The sequence below is a fragment of the Sander lucioperca genome, chromosome 13 (genome assembly GCF_008315115.2).
Source record: "Sander lucioperca isolate FBNREF2018 chromosome 13, SLUC_FBN_1.2, whole genome shotgun sequence".
In the NCBI taxonomy this organism is placed as follows: Eukaryota; Metazoa; Chordata; class Actinopteri; order Perciformes; family Percidae; genus Sander; species Sander lucioperca.
The window spans coordinates 26,051,483-26,061,950 of NC_050185.1; positions in this window are offsets into that span (position 1 = coordinate 26,051,483).

Sequence of the window (10,468 nt, forward strand, 5' to 3'; positions counted from 1 at the left end):
CGGACAGACAGACAGGTGAGACATTTACCCACGACAGACAGACAGACAGACAGGTGAGACATTTACCCACGACGGCCTTTCAGACAGGTGAGACATTTACCCACGACAGACAGACAGACAGACAGACAGGTGAGACATTTACCCACGACAGACAGACAGACAGACAGGTGAGACATTTACCCACGACAGACAGACAGACAGGTGAGACATTTACCCACGACAGCCTTTCAGACAGGTGAGACATTTACCCACGAAAGACAGACAGACAGACAGACAGGTGAGACATTCACCCACGACGGCCTTTCAGACAGGTGAGACATTTACCCACGACAGACAGACAGACAGGTGAGACATTTACCCACGACAGACAGACAGACAGGTGAGACATTTACCCACGACAGTCAGACAGACAGGTGATACATTTACCCACGACAGACAGACAGACAGGTGAGACATTTACCCACGACGGCCTTTCAGACAGGTGAGACATTTACCCACGACGGACAGACAGACAGACAGGTGAGACATTTACCCACGACAGACAGACAGACAGGTGAGACATTTACCCACAACAGACAGACAGGTGAGACATTTACCCACGACAGACAGACAGACAGACAGGTGAGACATTTACCCACGACGGCCTTTCAGACAGGTGAGACATTTACCCACGACGGCCTTTCAGGCAGGTGAGACATTTACCCACGACAGACAGACAGACAGGTGAGACATTTACCCACGACAGCCTTTCAGACAGGTGAGACATTTACCCACGACGGACAGACAGACAGACAGGTGAGACATTTACCCACGACAGACAGACAGACAGACAGGTGAGACATTTACCCAAGACGGACAGACAGACAGGTGAGACATTTACCCACGACGGCCAGACAGACAGGTGAGACATTTACCCACGACGGACAGACAGACAGACAGGTGAGACATTTACCCACGACGGACAGACAGACAGACAGACAGGGGAGACATTTACCCACGACAGACAGACAGACAGGTGAGACATTTAGTCACGACGGCCTTTCAGACAGGTGAGACATTTACCCACGACGGACAGACAGACAGACAGGTGAGACATTTACCCACGACAGACAGACAGACAGACAGGTGAGACATTTACCCACGACAGCCTTTCAGACAGGTGAGATATTTACCCACGACAGACAGACAGGTGAGACATGTACCCACGACAGACAGACAGGTGAGACATTTACCCACGACGGCCTGTCAGACAGGTGAGACATTTACCCACGACGGCCTTTCAGGCAGGTGAGACATTTACCCACGACAGACAGACAGACAGGTGAGACATTTACCCACGACAGACAGACAGACAGGTGAGACATTTACCCACGACAGACAGACAGACAGGTGAGACATTTACCCACGACAGCCTTTCAGACAGGTGAGACATTTACCCACGACAGACAGACAGACAAGTGAGACATTTACCCACGACAGACAGACAGACAGGTGAGACATTTACCCACGACGGCCTTTCAGACAGGTGAGACATTTACCCACGACAGACAGACAGACAGGTGAGACATTTACCCACGACAGACAGACAGACAGACAGGTGAGACATTTACCCACGACGGCCTTTCAGACAGGTGAGACATTTACCCACGACAGACAGACAGGTGAGACATTTACCCACGACAGACAGACAGACAGACAGACAGGTGAGACATTTACCCACGACGGCCTTTCAGACAGGTGAGACATTTACCCACGACAGCCTTTCAGACAGGTGAGACATTTACCCATGACAGACAGACAGACAGACAGGTGAGACATTTACCCACGACAGACAGACAGACAGACAGGTGAGACATTTACTCACGACGGCCTTTCAGACAGGTGAGACATTTACCCACGACGGACAGACAGACAGGTGAGACATTTACCCACGACGGCCAGACAGACAGGTGAGACATTTACCCACGACGGACAGACAGACAGGTGAGACATTTACCCACGACAGACAGACAGACAGACAGGTGAGACATTTACCCACGACTGCCTTTCAGACAGGTGAGACATTTACCCACGACAGACAGACAGACAGACATGTGAGACATTTACCCACGACGGCCTTTCAGACAGGTGAGACATTTACCCACGACAGACAGACAGGTGAGACATTTACCCACGACAGACAGACAGACAGACAGGTGAGACATGTACCCACGACAGACAGACAGACAGGTGAGACATTTACCCACGACAGACAGGTGAGACATTTACCCACGACAGACAGACAGACAGGTGAGACATTTACCCACGACGGCCTTTCAGACAGGTGAGACATTTACCCACGACGGCCTTTCAGGCAGGTGAGACATTTACCCACGACAGACAGACAGACAGGTGAGACATTTACCCACGACAGACAGACAGACAGGTGAGACATTTACCCACGACAGACAGACAGACAGGTGAGACATTTACCCACGACAGCCTTTCAGACAGGTGAGACATTTACCCACGACAGACAGACAGACAAGTGAGACATTTACCCACGACAGACAGACAGACAGGTGAGACATTTACCCACGACGGCCTTTCAGACAGGTGAGACATTTACCCACGACAGACAGACAGACAGGTGAGACATTTACCCACGACAGACAGACAGACAGACAGGTGAGACATTTACCCACGACGGCCTTTCAGACAGGTGAGACATTTACCCACGACAGACAGACAGGTGAGACATTTACCCACGACAGACAGACAGACAGACAGACAGTGAGACATTTACCCACGACCGCCTTTCAGACAGGTGAGACATTTACCCACGACAGCCTTTCAGACAGGTGAGACATTTACCCATGACAGACAGACAGACAGACAGGTGAGACATTTACCCACGACAGACAGACAGACAGACAGGTGAGACATTTACTCACGACGGCCTTTCAGACAGGTGAGACATTTACCCACGACGGACAGACAGACAGGTGAGACATTTACCCACGACGGCCAGACAGACAGGTGAGACATTTACCCACGACGGACAGACAGACAGGTGAGACATTTACCCACGACAGACAGACAGACAGACAGGTGAGACATTTACCCACGACTGCCTTTCAGACAGGTGAGACATTTACCCACGACAGACAGACAGACAGACATGTGAGACATTTACCCACGACAGACAGACAGACAGGTGAGACATTTACTCACGACGGCCTGTCAGACAGGTGACATTTACCCACGACGGACAGACAGACAGGTGAGACATTTACCCACGACAGACAGACAGACAGGTGAGACATTTACCCACGACGGCCTTTCAGACAGGTGAGACATTTACCCACGACAGACAGACAGACAGACAGACAGGTGAGACATTTACCCACGACAGACAGACAGACAGACAGGTGAGACATTTACCCACGACAGACAGACAGACAGGTGAGACATTTACCCACGACAGCCTTTCAGACAGGTGAGACATTTACCCACGACAGACAGACAGACAGACAGACAGGTGACACATTTACCCACGACAGCCTTTCAGACAGGTGAGACATTTACCCACGACAGACAGACAGACAGACAGACAGGTGAGACATTCACCCACGACGGCCTTTCAGACAGGTGAGACATTTACCCACGACAGACAGACAGACAGGTGAGACATTTACCCACGACAGACAGACAGACAGGTGAGACATTTACCCACGACAGTCAGACAGACAGGTGATACATTTACCCACGACAGACAGACAGACAGGTGAGACATTTACCCACGACGGCCTTTCAGACAGGTGAGACATTTACCCACGACGGACAGACAGACAGACAGGTGAGACATTTACCCACGACAGACAGACAGACAGACAGGTGAGACATTTACCCACGACAGACAGACAGACAGGTGAGACATTTACCCACGACAGCCTTTCAGACAGGTGAGACATTTACCCATGACAGACAGACAGACAGACAGGTGAGACATTTACCCACGACAGACAGACAGACGGAATGGTGAGACATTTACCCACGACAGCCTTTCAGACAGGTGAGACATTTACCCACGACAGACAGACAGACAGGTGAGACATTTACTCACGACGGCCTTTCAGACAGGTGAGACATTTACCCACGACGGACAGACAGACAGGTGAGACATTTACCCACGACTGCCAGACAGACAGGTGAGACATTTACCCACGACAGACAGACAGACAGGTGAGACATTTACCCACGACTGCCAGACAGACAGGTGAGACATTTACCCACGACGGACAGACAGGTGAGACATTTACCCACGACATACAGACAGACAGGTGAGACATTTACCCACGACTGCCTTTCAGACAGGTGAGACATTTACCCACGACAGACAGACAGACAGACAGACAGGTGAGACATTCACCCACGACGGCCTTTCAGACAGGTGAGACATTTACCCACGACAGACAGACAGACAGGTGAGACATTTACCCACGACAGACAGACAGACAGACAGGTGAGACATTTACCCACGACGGCCTTTCAGACAGGTGAGACATTTACCCACGACGGACAGACAGACAGGTGAGACATTTACCCACGACGGCCAGACAGACAGGTGAGACATTTACCCACGACGGACAGACAGACAGGTGAGACATTTACCCACGACAGACAGACAGACAGACAGGTGAGACATTTACCCACGACAGACAGACAGACAGGTGAGACATTTACCCACGACAGCCTTTCAGACAGGTGAGACATTTACCCACGACAGACAGACAGACAGACAGGTGAGACATTTACCCACGACGGCCTTTCAGACAGGTGAGACATTTACCCACGACAGACAGACAGACAGGTGAGACATTTACCCACGACAGACAGACAGACAGGTGAGACATTTACCCACGACAGCAGACAGACAGGTGATACATTTACCCACGACAGACAGACAGACAGGTGAGACATTTACCCACGACGGCCTTTCAGACAGGTGAGACATTTACCCACGACGGACAGACAGACAGACAGGTGAGACATTTACCCACGACAGACAGACAGACAGGTGAGACATTTACCCACGACAGACAGACAGGTGAGACATTTACCCACGACAGACAGACAGACAGGTGAGACATTTACCCACGACGGCCTTTCAGACAGGTGAGACATTTACCCACGACGGCCTTTCAGACAGGTGAGACATTTACCCACGACAGACAGACAGACAGGTGAGACATTTACCCACGACGGCCTTTCAGACAGGTGAGACATTTACCCACGACAGACAGACAGACAGGTGAGACATTTACCCACGACGGACAGACAGGTGAGACATTTACCCACGACAGACAGACAGACAGGTGAGACATTTACCCACGACGCCTTTCAGACAGGTGAGACATTTACCCACGACAGACAGACAGACAGACAGGTGAGACATTTACCCACGACGGCCTTTCAGACAGGTGAGACATTTACCCACGACAGACAGACAGACAGGTGAGACATTTACCCACGACAGACAGACAGACAGACAGGTGAGACATTTACCCACGACGGCCTTTCAGACAGGTGAGACATTTACCCACGACAGACAGACAGACAGGTGAGACATTTACCCACGACGGCCAGACAGACAGGTGAGACATTTACCCACGACGGACAGACAGACAGGTGAGACATTTACCCACGACAGACAGACAGACAGACAGGTGAGACATTTACCCACGACGGCCTTTCAGACAGGTGAGACATTTACCCACGACAGACAGACAGACAGACAGGTGAGACATTTACCCACGACGGCCTTTCAGACAGGTGAGACATTTACCCACGACAGACAGACAGGTGAGACATTTACCCACGACAGACAGACAGACAGACAGGTGAGACATTTACCCACGACAGACAGACAGACAGGTGAGACATTTACCCACGACAGACAGACGACAGGTGAGACATTTACCCACGACAGACAGACAGACAGGTGAGACATTTACCCACGACGGCCTTTCAGACAGGTGAGACATTTACCCACGACGGCCTTTCAGACAGGTGAGACATTTACCCACGACAGACAGACAGACAGGTGAGACATTTACCCACGACAGACAGACAGACAGGTGAGACATTTACCCACGACAGACAGACAGACAGGTGAGACATTTACCCACGACAGCCTTTCAGACAGGTGAGACATTTACCCACGACAGACAGACAGACAGGTGAGACATTTACCCACGACAGACAGACAGACAGGTGAGACATTTACCCACGACGGCCTTTCAGACAGGTGAGACATTTACCCACGACAGACAGACAGACAGGTGAGACATTTACCCACGACAGACAGACAGACAGACAGGTGAGACATTTACCCACGACGGCCTTTCAGACAGGTGAGACATTTACCCACGACAGACAGACAGGTGAGACATTTACCCACGACGACAGACAGACAGACAGGTGAGACAATTACCCACGACGGCCTTTCAGACAGGTGAGACATTTACCCACGACAGCCTTTCAGACAGGTGAGACATTTACCCATGACAGACAGACAGACAGACAGGTGAGACATTTACCCACGACAGACAGACAGACAGACAGGTGAGACATTTACCCACGACGGACAGACAGACAGGTGAGACATTTACCCACGACAGACAGACAGACAGACAGGTGAGACATTTACCCACGACGGCCTTTCAGACAGGTGAGACATTTACCCACGACAGACAGACAGACAGGTGAGACATTTACCCACGACAGACAGACAGACAGGTGAGACATTTACCCACGACGCCTGTCAGACAGGTGACATTTACCCACGACGACAGACAGACAGGTGAGACATTTACCCACGACAGACAGACAGACAGACAGGTGAGACATTTACCCACGACGGCCTTTCAGACAGGTGAGACATTTACCCACGACAGACAGACAGACAGACAGGTGAGACATTTACCCACGACAGACAGACAGACAGGTGAGACATTTACCCACGACAGACAGACAGACAGGTGAGACATTTACCCACGACAGCCTTTCAGACAGGTGAGACATTTACCCACGACAGACAGACAGACAGACAGGTGAGACATTACCCACGACGGCCTTTCAGACAGGTGAGACATTTACCCACGACAGACAGACAGACAGGTGAGACATTTACCCACGACAGACAGACAGACAGGTGAGACATTTACCCACGACAGACAGACAGACAGGTGAGACATTTACCCACGACAGACAGACAGACAGGTGAGACATTTACCCACGACGGCCTTTCAGACAGGTGAGACATTTACCCACGACGACAGACAGACAGACAGGTGAGACATTTACCCACGACAGACAGACAGACAGGTGAGACATTTACCCACGACGGACAGACAGACAGGTGAGACATTTACCCACGACAGACAGACAGACAGACAGGTGAGACATTTACCCACGACGGCCTTTCAGACAGGTGAGACATTTACCCACGACGGCCTTTCAGGCAGGTGAGACATTTACCCACGACAGACAGACAGACAGGTGAGACATTTACCCACGACAGCCTTTCAGACAGGTGAGACATTTACCCACGACGGACAGACAGACAGACAGGTGAGACATTTACCCACGACAGACAGACAGACAGACAGGTGAGACATTTACCCAAGACGGACAGACAGACAGGTGAGACATTTACCCACGACGGCCAGACAGACAGGTGAGACATTTACCCACGACGGACAGACAGACAGACAGGTGAGACATTTACCCACGACGGACAGACAGACAGACAGACAGGTGAGACATTTAGTCACGACGGCCTTTCAGACAGGTGAGACATTTACCCACGACGGACAGACAGACAGACAGGTGAGACATTTACCCACGACAGACAGACAGACAGACAGGTGAGACATTTACCCACGACAGCCTTTCAGACAGGTGAGATATTTACCCACGACAGACAGACAGGTGAGACATGTACCCACGACAGACAGACAGGTGAGACATTTACCCACGACGGCCTTTCAGACAGGTGAGACATTTACCCACGACGGCCTTTCAGGCAGGTGAGACATTTACCCACGACAGACAGACAGACAGGTGAGACATTTACCCACGACAGACAGACAGACAGGTGAGACATTTACCCACGACAGACAGACAGACAGGTGAGACATTTACCCACGACAGCCTTTCAGACAGGTGAGACATTTACCCACGACAGACAGACAGACAAGTGAGACATTTACCCACGACAGCCTTTCAGACAGGTGAGACATTTACCCACGACAGACAGACAGACAGGTGAGACATTTACCCACGACGGCCTTTCAGACAGGTGAGACATTTACCCACGACGGACAGACAGACAGACAGGTGAGACATTTACCCACGACAGACAGACAGACAGACAGGTGAGACATTTACCCACGACAGACAGACAGACAGGTGAGACATTTACCCACGACAGCCTTTCAGACAGGTGAGACATTTACCCATGACAGACAGACAGACAGACAGGTGAGACATTTACCCACGACAGACAGACAGACGGAATGGTGAGACATTTACCCACGACAGCCTTTCAGACAGGTGAGACATTTACCCACGACAGACAGACAGACAGGTGAGACATTTACTCACGACTGCCTTTCAGACAGGTGAGACATTTACCCACGACGGACAGACAGACAGGTGAGACATTTACCCACGACTGCCAGACAGACAGGTGAGACATTTACCCACGACAGACAGACAGACAGACAGGTGAGACATTTACCCACGACGGACAGACAGACAGGTGAGACATTTACCCACGACGGCCTTTCAGACAGGTGAGACATTTACCCACGACAGACAGACAGACAGGTGAGACATTTACCCACGACAGACAGACAGACAGACAGGTGAGACATTTACCCACGACAGACAGACAGACAGGTGAGACATTTACCCACGCAGCAGACAGGTGAGACATTTACCCACGACAGACAGACAGACAGGTGAGACATTTACCCACGACGACAGTCAGACAGGTGAGACATTTACCCACGACGGCCTTTCAGACAGGTGAGACATTTACCCACGACAGACAGACAGACAGGTGAGACATTTACCCACGACAGACAGACAGACAGGTGAGACATTTACCCACGACAGACAGACAGACAGGTGAGACATTTACCCACGACAGCCTTTCAGACAGGTGAGACATTTACCCACGACAGACAGACAGACAGGTGAGACATTTACCCACGACAGACAGACAGACAGGTGAGACATTTACCCACGACGGCCTTTCAGACAGGTGAGACATTTACCCACGACAGACAGACAGACAGGTGAGACATTTACCCACGACAGACAGACAGACAGACAGGTGAGACATTTACCCACGACGGCCTTTCAGACAGGTGAGACATTTACCCACGACAGACAGACAGGTGAGACATTTACCCACGACAGACAGACAGACAGACAGGTGAGACATTTACCCACGACGGCCTTTCAGACAGGTGAGACATTTACCCACGACAGCCTTTCAGACAGGTGAGACATTTACCCACGACAGACAGACAGACAGACAGGTGAGACATTTACCCACGACAGACAGACAGACAGACAGGTGAGACATTTACCCACGACGGCCTTTCAGACAGGTGAGAAATTTACCCACGACGGACAGACAGACAGGTGAGACATTTACCCACGACGGCCAGACAGACAGGTGAGACATTTACCCACGACGGACAGACAGACAGGTGAGACATTTACCCACGACAGACAGACAGACAGACAGGTGAGACATTTACCCACGACTGCCTTTCAGACAGGTGAGACATTTACCCACGACAGACAGACAGACAGACATGTGAGACATTTACCCACGACAGACAGACAGACAGACAGGTGAGACATTTACTCACGACGGCCTGTCAGACAGGTGAGACATTTACCCACGACGGACAGACAGACAGGTGAGACATTTACCCACGACAGACAGACAGACAGACAGGTGAGACATTTACCCACGACGGCCTTTCAGACAGGTGAGACATTTACCCACGACAGACAGACAGACAGACAGGTGAGACATTTACCCACGACAGACAGACAGACAGACAGGTGAGACATTTACCCACGACAGACAGACAGACAGGTGAGACATTTACCCACGACAGCCTTTCAGACAGGTGAGACATTTACCCACGACAGACAGACAGACAGACAGGTGAGACATTTACCCACGACAGCCTTTCAGACAGGTGAGACATTTACCCACGACAGACAGACAGACAGGTGAGACATTTACCCACGACGCCTTTCAGACAGGTGAGACATTTACCCACGACAGACAGACAGACAGGTGAGACATTTACCCACGACAGACAGACAGACAGGTGAGACATTTACCCACGACAGACAGACAGACAGGTGAGACATTTACCCACGACAGACAGAC